Source organism: Podarcis muralis, chromosome 14 (genome assembly GCF_964188315.1).
Source record: "Podarcis muralis chromosome 14, rPodMur119.hap1.1, whole genome shotgun sequence".
Lineage (NCBI taxonomy): Eukaryota > Metazoa > Chordata > Lepidosauria > Squamata > Lacertidae > Podarcis > Podarcis muralis.
In genome coordinates this window covers 32,779,006-32,789,308 of record NC_135668.1, presented here as the reverse complement: position 1 = coordinate 32,789,308, position 10,303 = coordinate 32,779,006, and the positions used below count along the sequence as shown (strand labels likewise).

The following is a 10,303-nucleotide window of genomic DNA, read 5'->3' as shown; positions in this document are numbered from 1 at the left end:
CAAGGACAGAATTGCCAAGAGGAGAATGCTCATGGCTTGTCCTGAACTGACCCCCACCTCATTGCAAGAGGAGGGGAAAGGGAAAGAAGCCACACCCCCACGTTGTGATTGGCCAGCTCTGCTATACGGTACCTCTGTGTGCAATCATAGGCTGTGGGAGGACGGGGTGGGGGGATGGAGCTCCAGCATTCAGTGGAGGGGGAGCTTTTGAGAAGGGGGGCAGCAGAGAAGGATTCTATTTTTAGCCTCTTTGATCCAGTGGCATATGGATCTGTAGGATGCTACTAGAAATCACAACAAGGTTTTTGTTCATGTTATCCCCCAACCCCCGTGAAATTGCATTCCTTCATCTCACTGTGCTCTCCTTTGCTGTCCTAGAGATTGCAAACGGCGGCGGCAGCACGGTGGCGGCTATGTATCCCCCATCCGTCAAGCAGATTTTTCACCCTTCCTCGAGACTGGCTGGGCATGGCGTGTTTCTCAAAAGCATCCCTTCCCTCCCCTGCCCCCCCTGTGATTGGACCGCACAGCGGGAGGCTGCAGCAGCATCAGCACCAGAATGAGCTAAGGATGCTGTGCTCCCCGCATTCCTCCATCCCTGGCACTCTGCTCTCTGGGCCAAACCTGCAGCTCTCCCCCCCCCCTTCCCCTCCCCCTCCTCAGAGCCCTGCTTCTGCCATGGCCAGGATGGCTGTAGCGGTGGCCTCAGCCGCTGCACTTCAGCTTAAATCTGGATCAGATCAGGTGGTGATGCAAGCAGGCAGCCGCGCAAGCTGCGATGCTCCTGTCCAGACTGGTAGATGGATAATCCTGTACTAGCAGCTGCGGGGCCGCGTGAAAAGGATCACCATCCGTGACCCACGTTCCGGTCCCAAGGGGCAGCAGGAAAGTCCAGATCTTGGCCCGCTGAAGGCATAAGGAGGAAGGCACCCCCCCACACACACAAAAAGGTGAGCTTGATGGAGAGGCTGGCAATTTTAGGTTCTTTTATTTTTGTGTCGAACGCTAAGAGCAAGGGCTGTGGTTTGGAGGTGCACTCTGGGGGCAAAATATACGGAAGGGAAATAACTTTTTGCTGGACTAATTGCTGTGCAGGTGAACGTGTAGCAAGGGATGCAGGCTGTCTAGATTATAGAGAGAGATGTGGAATTGACATAAACAGATCTATTCACTAGGAAGGTACCCAGTTCGTATCTCACGTAAGGAGAGATCGATTTGAAGAGCATCTAGCCGAGATATCTAAATTGGTGGGCACTGGGCAGGTAGCTACGGTCTTCCTCCCACAGAACGAAAAGTTGTGGAGTACGAAAGGGAGAATTGGAGAGTTTCCTTTTCCTGCAAGTGGTTTACAATCGTCTCTTTCTAGCAGAGAGGCAAATCCCTCTAGCTCTGGAGGACTCTGCCTCGGACCTGACCTGTCTTGGCTCCGTTGCAGGAAAGGTTTCTTGCCCCGACTCCTGTCTGCAGTCTTCACTCTCTCGTCATTGCAAGGTTGTCTGCTATGCCCGCCGCATTTGGCTCTCGACGCACCAATGCCATCCAGGACTCGGAAGCCAGGTGAGGAGGAGAAGGAGCCTTTGTAGTTTTCTCTCCAGACTGGCTCAAGCAGTTCAGCCCAGGTGGTGCCAGCATTCTGAAGCGGGAAAGATGCCAGTGAAGAACCCTGGCACATCAGAGGTGCCACAGGCACAAGGTGGATGAAAAAGTATTTCTCTCTCCCTGTGAGCCAGCGTGCGGCAGAGGCCGTTTCCCCGATGAGGAACCAGCAAGTGAGCTGGCACCATTGGATCTCCCTCTTTGCTGGCACCCTTCCAATCTGATCAGGTGAGTTTTATGGAGACTTCAGAGCTGGGAGAGGCTTTGGTCCTGAGATAGCCCTTCTCAAACTTGGCAGAAAAGAATGATAAGCAGAACTAGACCTTGTTTTCCCCCTCATTGCATCAAGGATTCAAAACGAACAGTAATCATGTTTTGGGTGCTCCTGGCAATTATGAATATGTGTGTTTAAAAAAATACATTTATTTTATGATGAGCTTCGTGGAATGGCTGTCCATATAATTTTGGCCCCTGGCCCTTTCTGCTTGTGGCCTCAGTGCTGCAGTCAGCTGTGGTAGCCAATTTGCAAGGAAGCCAATGAGCTGTGGTAACCGCTGTTTACTGTAGTGCAGAGCTGGGGAACTTGGGGCCCTGCAGAATGTTGCTGGACTCCATCTCCCAGCAGCCAGCATGGCTAGTGGTCAGGGATGATGGGAGTTGTGATCCATCAACACCTGGAGAGCCACAAGTTTCCAAGTCTTGCCTTATAGGTAAGTCACCCCCTTGTATACAATACTTGACAAGAGATTGGGACATCCAGTGCCAGCGAACAAGCTGTACAATTTTTTTGAAAATGCCCCATTCTTGCCTGATTATGAAATGCTGTGCTGCTTATAATGAAGTGTGAACAAGATCTTTGTTGGGCTTTGTCAACCTGGTAGTGCCCTCCAGCTAATTTGGACTCCAGTTTGGCCTGTGATTGGGAATGATCGTATGCTGATTGGGGGCTGATGGGAGGTGTGAACAACTGGAAGGAAATTTAGGGGAAGGCTGTTCTATTTTACATTTTCAGGGGCCAAGACTAGCACCACCAGCCAAAATGCTGGACTGCGACTTGTCTTTATGTTCAAAATATCTGATGGCCAGAGGACGACACGTAAGATCTCAACAAAGTCTTCTTCTTCCTCTTCTTGTAAGATACTAGGCAGCCTCAAATAACCCAAAATGTGTGATTCTTAAGCAACTTTTTTGGATGGTAGAGGAGCCTGGCAAGTAACTCCGCCACAGCATGCTGACCTGAGCTGAACCATTGGTCCATCTAGCTCTGTAGCATCTACTCTGACTGGCAGCAGCTCTCCTGGTTTTCGGCAGGGGGCATTCTCAGGTTCACTTGGGAGATGTCCGGGATTGAACCTGGGACCTTTTGCATACAAGGCACGTGCTCTGCCCCTGTGCAACAGCCTTGCCCTTTAGGAAGTTGCTTTGCAACAAAACCACTGGTCTGCCTAACTCAGCAGATTGTTTGCACTGATTTGCAGCAGCTCTCCGAGGTTTCAGGGCAGGAAACTTCCCCAGCCCTACCCGGAGATACCAGAAATTGAATCTGAGACCTTCTGCCTGTGAGGCAGATACTCCACCACTGATATTCCTGGCCTCGTGGTTTGGAATAAAGGTGTGATTTAAATAGGAACACAGCAAGTTGCCATGTCCTGAATCAGACCATTGGTCCATCTAGCCCAGTTTTGTGTACACTGGCTGGCAAAGGCCTTCCAGGGTCTTAGACCAGAGTCTCCCAACTGGAGATACCTGGGATTGAACCTGGGATCTCCTGCATGGAGGGCAGATGTTCTGCCACTAAGCCGCAGCCTCAACCCTCCACAATCAATGAGCCCAGCTTTGCAAACAGCTTCCACATGAAGGCTGTAAACTGTGACACCCCCATCCCCCTTTTCAGATCTGAGAGCAGACCCACAGCTAAAGATTCATCTCTCTAGGTGGCTACTGAGAGAACAAGGTTGGGCAAAGGAGACGAGCAAAGGCAGAGGTTTGAGATCTGTGTGGCAAAGCAGGTCGATCAAAGCCACCGTCCCCCTCTGGATGCTGCCATTTTAAATTAGGTCAGTCGTTCATCCTGGATAGATTTCTGCAGCGCACCCCCTCCTTCTTTGCAGAGCAGAATTTATTGTCAGTGGCAGGTGCCTAGAGAACATTTTGTGAGTGAGGAGGTCCTCCCCCTCTGCCTCACTGGGTGTCTGTGCATCCGGCTGATGAAAGGAAAGAGCAACAGATTATCCCATAGAGTCTGAGAGGTTGCAAGGAAGCAAGAGAGCCAACTTCTTTAATAATAGCTGTAGACTCCGCTCTTCTGCACCACCACCCTCCCACACCCTATTTTATATGTTTATTTATTTAAGGGGGTGGGGAGCATTTTTCACCCTGTGGGTTGGATCCCTTTCTGAACAACCTTTGGGGAGCCTGTGGTGGGTGGAGCCATAAATGCATCCCCCCCCTTTGCCCAGAAAGCTAGTTTCTACGCACCCACCTCTGTATCCCCCCATCAAGGCAAGCAAAAGAGGAATGATCAGAGTTCAAGAAAAACATGCTAGCTGGGCAAAAACACTCAAGGAGGGTGCAAAAGAGGGTGCGACCTGGGGACAGTTCTGAGGGCCAGACAGAAAGGTCTGGAGGGCCACATTTGGCCCCCCAGGCTGAGGTTCCCAACCCCTGATTTATTTTATGAGATTTTTATCCTCCCCTTCCTATAAGCTTCCAAAGAAATTAACTTATCTTTATGTACAGCTCTCCTTCCTCCTAGCCTATGATGGAAAAGGGGTGGAAATTCATCTGCCTTTGATATGGCTGTTGCCTCACCTATAGTGGGGGATGCTTAGACTTAGAGGGACTTTTTTAGTTTTGGAGGGATCAGCGCATTAAAATCTGAAATCACTTTGTTTAACAACATCTCTGTCCAATGCTGTAGTCTGAAAACAAGAAACTGCCTGGGCGCTTTTTTTTTTTTTTAAAGTAATAATACTGGGAGTTCATGCTTTCTTAGAAGAAATTATCAACTTGTACCTGAGTTTACTTATTTCCTCCTCCCTCCCAGTGTGTTTTGCTTTTCTTCTGCATCTTTTTAGACTAAGGTTGGGAGCAGGGCCTGTGCTGTTACTATTGATCTTTCTGGGAACCTTTTTTGGCTGAAGAGCAGGATGAAAGTTCTTTAAATAAATAAATGCAGACAGTGCCTTCTCGCTCCTGTCCAAATCTGACCCCTAATTCCATATTTGTAGGACAGATCAAAGTAATGCTTAATAGGCACTTTGCCTATGCTTGAAATATTTCCTTCTGTTTTACGAAGTCTCATGCACAGAGATGACATCTCTGTAATAAAAACCTGACTTTGAAAGTACGGTAACTTTCCTACCATACAAGCACCTAATTTGATTTCTGCCTAAGAATTCATGGTCCTGGATTGCAGCTTTCCTTCCTTCCTTCTTATAGTCCTTATTGTTGCAGAGATAAACTTGAAAAAGGCAGGCAGTAACCAGTGAGAAACTGGATTGGCATGCAAAGATCAGAAGGCGAGGAAGCTTGTTGGCACCACAGAGATCAGTTCCTTATAATTAAAGGTAAAGGTAAAGTTACCCCTGACCGTTAGGTCCAGTTGCGGACGACTCTGGGGTTGCGCGCTCATCTCGTTCTATAGGCCGAGGGAGCTGGCGTTTGTCTGCAGACAGCTTCCGGGTCATGTGGCCAGCATGACTAAGCCGCTTCTGGCGAACCAGAGCAGCGCAACAAAATGCCGTTTACCTTCCCGCTGGAGTGGTACCTATTTATCTACTTGAACTTGACATGCTTTCGAACTAGGTGGGCAGGAGCAGGGACCAAGCAATGGGAGCTCACCCCGTTGTGGGGATTCGAACCGCCGACCTTCTGATCGGCAAGTCCTAGGCTCTGTGGTTTAGACCACAGCGCCACCAGCCTTCTTTCCTTATAATTAGCAGAGAGCAAATAGCTTAGGTAGTGCTACGATAGCTGTCATTCAGGTCATATAGAATCACGTGTTTCTTGATGCAGGATTTTAGCTTCTCTTTTATCTTTTTTAAAAATAAAAAAGGCCAATGGCCCATCTCGTCCAGCATCCTGTTTTCACAGTTAGAATCATAGAATCATAGAGTTGGAAGAGACCACAAGGGCCATCGAGTCCAACTCCCTGCCAAGCAGGAAACACCATCAGAGCACTCCTGACATATGGTTGTCAAGCCTCTGCTTAAAGACCTCCAAAGACGGAGACTCCACCACACTCCTTGGCAGCAAATTCCACTGTCGAACAGCTCTTACTGTCAGGAAGTTCTTCCTAATGTTTAGGTGGAATCTTCTTTCTTGTAGTTTGGATCCATTGCTCCGTGTCTGCTTCTCTGGAGCAGCAGAAAACAACCTTTCTCCCTCCTCTGTGACATCCTTTTATATATTTGAACATGGCTATCATATCACCCCTTAACCTCCTCTTCTCCAGGCTAAACATGCCCAGCTCCCTTAGCCGTTCCTCATAAGGCATCGTTTCCAGGCCTTTGACCATTTTGGTTGCCCTCCTCTGGACACGTTCCAGTTTGTCAGTGTCCTTCTTGAACTGTGGTGCCCAGAACTGGACACAGTACTCCAGGTGAGGTCTGACCAGAGCAGAATACAGTGGCACTATTACTTCCCTTGATCTAGATGCTATACTCCTATTGATGCAGCCCAGAATTGCATTGGCTTTTTTAGCTGCTGCGTCACACTGTTGGCTCATGTCAAGTTTGTGGTCAACCAAGACTCCTAGATCCTTTTCACATGTACTGCTCTCAAGCCAGGTGTCCCCCATCTTGTATTTGTGCCTCTCATTTTTTTGCCCAAGTGCAATACTTTACATTTCTCCCTGTTAAAGTTCATCTTGTTTGTTTTGGCCCAGTTCTCTAATCTGTCAAGGTCGTTTTGAAGTGTGATCCTGTCCTCTGGGGTGTTAGCCACCCCTCCCAGTTGCCAACCCGATGCCCATTGTGGAAATCCCACAAGAAGTAGCTAAGTGCAAGAGCCCTCTGCCCTCCTGCAGGTTCCAGTAACTGGTATTCACTGCCTCTTTGAAAGCCATCCAAGTCGATGGCCATACCTGCCTCCTGTGGGAGTGAGTTCCATAGATTAACTCTGCACTACATGACAAAGTGCTTTCTTTTATCTGTCCTGAAACATCCAACATTCAGCTTCATTGGATGTCCACGAGTTCTACTGTTAGGAGACAGAGGGAGAAAAACTTTTCTCTATCCCTTTTTCCATGACATGCATAATTTTATAAATGTCCATCATGTCAACTCTTACTTGCCTTTTCTCTAAAGTCCCAAATACTGTATGGCCAGGGCCATATTTAGGTTTGATGAGGCCCTAAGCTACTGAAGGTAATGGGGCCCTATATATGTCCAGCTGTCCTTTGTCAACAACAAATTGTCCTTGTTTTTTGTGTTGAATTTATGCTATATGGTAATTTATGGACCTAATGGGTATCTAAAGCCAATTGCACATAACAAAATATGTATTTTATCAAAGTAATTGATAGTAATGAACTTTTCTTATATTTTGGAAATGTACATCCAGGGGGTTTTCTCCTTTAAAAAATTTGGGGGGGCCCTAGAGAGTGGGGCCCTAAGCTATAGCTTGTTTTGCTTATACAAGAAATCCAGCACTGGCCACAGCCTCCTTCCCCTTGCTCATTCTGTTTTTTCCTTTTCTGGACTGCCCATTATAATCCTCGGCAGCAGCATGAAAATCCCTACAACTGCAAACTCTCAAGATTCAGAGTTCTCCGGCAACATTCCATACTACTCTCACTTCATAGAATCATAGAGTTGGAAGAGGAACCTCAGAGTTCATCTATCCCAACCCCACTCAATGCTGGATTTGCAGTGCCAGACCTTGCAACTGCAGCATCCTCGGCTGCCTTTGCTTACTCCTCCAGCAGAGGTGGGGAGCTTTTAGAGCTTGGCTGTTGTTTTTTTAAATTCCATTTAGCTTTGCAATCTTCACTTTTATGCATATTGCTCAAGGCTGAGAAGATTGAGATCTAGAAGGTGCTGGTACAACCCTTTATTTTTAGCTTGGGTGAGCTATGAGCATTTCAACTTCCATAAGTGGGGCTTGATATACTTGTCATCAACACCTTCTGCAACAATTGAGAGATTAGGCCCCAGTGAAACAGCTTCATGTCAGGTCAGACTATTTGTTTGTACTGTATCACCCAACGTCCTAGAATACAGGAAGCTGCCTTCTCCTGAGTCAGACCATTGATCCATCCAGCTCAGTATTATCTACATCTGTGGCTCCCAAACTGTTTGGGGCCACTGCCCCCTTGTTCCCATAAGCTCATCCCCAGTGTGCCCTGCCCTATAAAAAGCATTATTCAGAATAGCAGTCTGCACGACCCACTAAGGGAGATAATACCACAAGAATATTCAAAACAGTAACAATGAATTGCACATTTATTCAAAATCCAATTCAAACTATTTAATTAATTCAATTGTATGAACTTGATTTGGCTGATACCAGCTTTACCTATAACTAGCTGTCTTGTGACTGTAGCAGGAACCCCCCCACCCCAATCATTCTGTTTGCACAAACTTCACACACACTCACACTCACACACTACATACGCCACATTTCTGTTATAAATTCATAGAAAATCAACCATACATCGGATTTGCACTGTTCCATTTTATTTACTATCAAAGGAGGGTGGCTTGGTTTCTGGTCAGCCATGATCCCTTCAGCATACCAGCACATCCACAGGGGCCCTGCCCAGTTGCTATGTCAGCCTTGATAATCCCAGACAGAAGACAATCAAAATGACAAAGAACTTGCATATGGTAGTGGATTCAGCACAGACTGAAACAAAGGACAATGATCAGATCTTCCCTCTGGGGGGCAGGAAACTGCAAACTCCCCTTTGTCACCTGGAAAGTACTCCTGGGGAGGGGGAAAGGAGGAACCAGCCAGGTGACAGGACACTCAGGTTACCACCACAACTCCTCCCTCAACCCCTCCTTTCTGTAACGTATGCATGATGTTTCTGGGGGTGGGCTTGACCTAGAGGAGGGGAATTTCAAAAGTTTTTATAAGGTCTTGCAGCCCATTGTTCTGGGTCTTTCCTCTCTCCTGCAAGTGAAGGGAATACCCTGTTGCAACAGTTCAATAAAGGCCAAGCCTACAGGCTGCTGTTTTGCTCCAAGTTATCCTGGTTGGTGTCTTTGTTTTTGTCCAAGAGAGCCCTCAGATTTTTCCGTTAACATGACATGTGATGACTCAGAATTGTGAATACAAACAAGCATGACCAAAGGAAATAGCTTTGAAAGCGATAAGAACAGCAAAACGTTAAATACGAAGTCAGGAAGGTGATTTGCTCTAGGCAGAAAAAAAGCCATGGACTTGTCTTAACAAAAATGTTTTTAGCAGGCACCGAGAAGAGTGCAGTGAAGGCGCTTTCTTGATATCAATAGGCAGGGAGTTCCAAAGTGTAGGAACTGTCACACTCAAAGATTGAATTCTTACAAATGCAGAACGGGTATTATGTCACACCTGTGACAATGTCAGTTCCAGAGGCAGAGCTAGCAGCTCCGGCATCCAGAGCGGCACACATGCTGTGCACCCGGGCGTATGGGGGTGGGACGAGCATCCCAGGGGGGCGAAGCAAGCTGCCCATGGCAAGCTACTTCCTGGGCAGGGGGGAGGAGTGAGGGAGCTGCGCCGCTTTGCCAGCAGCCTTCCTCCCTTACCTCTTCCTTTTGACAGCTCGGGGGAGGCTCCCCACCCCAGGAAGCAGCCTGAGAGCGGGGGGGGGGGGGCAATGGCATGCCGCCCACCCGCAACTCCCAAGCCTCCTCCGAGCTGTCAAAAAGAAGGGGGAAGGGAGGAAGGCCGCCAGCAAGGTGCTGCATCTCCGCCCTCCCCCCCCCCCCGACGGCTCGGGGTAGGCTTGGGAGTCGCGGGCGGGTGGCATGCCGAATGTCACCCCCCTCAGTGATGACACCCTGGGCAAACCGCCCCCCTTCTTCCGCCCCTGGTCAGTTCTGCCGATCAAAGTGGCTGAATGGGCGTATATAGGGTAAGGCAATCTTGTAGCTGAACTCTGGTCCCAAGTCATTAAGGGTTTTATATACTAAAAGTAAGACCTTGAACTTGGCCCAGTAGCAAATTGACAGCCAGCGCAGATCTCTGAGCACAGGCCTGATATGCTGACAGGGCCTCACTTCTGTCAGCAATCATGCTGCAGCATTCGGCACTAACTGCAGCCTCTGAATCAAGTGCAAGGGAAGCCCCACGTAGAGCATGTTGCAGTAACCCAGAAAGCCTTAAAGACCCAGGGTGCTTCTCTCTCTGCCCTTGAAGGTCAGCCAGGAATTTCCTATGAGATTTAGGGCTGTAGGACCTCTCCAGTAGGTCTGGTCAAGGGCAGGATTGTGCCCCAAGCTATTTCAGAAGACTACATCTCCCAGCATTCCATAGGGAGGAGAGGTTTCGCCAGTTACGCTAGCTTGAAGTGCAGGTGAGGCTTTAATCGAGGAGCGAATGAGGGCTGAGTCCTGCAGCTGAGGAAAGCGTTTCAACTGTAGAACTAATAACGGCAGCAATTAGCTTTTGGCGAGGATGCTCAATCAGAGATAATTAGATGAGGGAATTCCTGACTCTATAATTGATACGTCTCTTCAAAGGGGGCAGGACAAGCTATACTTGATGAGAACAATTT

General features: G+C 48.2%; 1 protein-coding gene across 1 annotated transcript in view; it reads left to right on the top strand.

Moving 5' to 3' along the window:
- The first annotated feature begins 185 nt into the window (after window positions 1-185).
- Window positions 186-10,303, top strand: part of LOC114584268 (testis-expressed protein 2-like) — a 34,834-nt gene continuing 24,716 nt past the window's right edge. The window contains 2 exon segments of the mRNA XM_028705960.2: window positions 186-950; window positions 1,367-1,824. The gene's annotated coding sequence lies outside the window, so the exon portion shown is untranslated.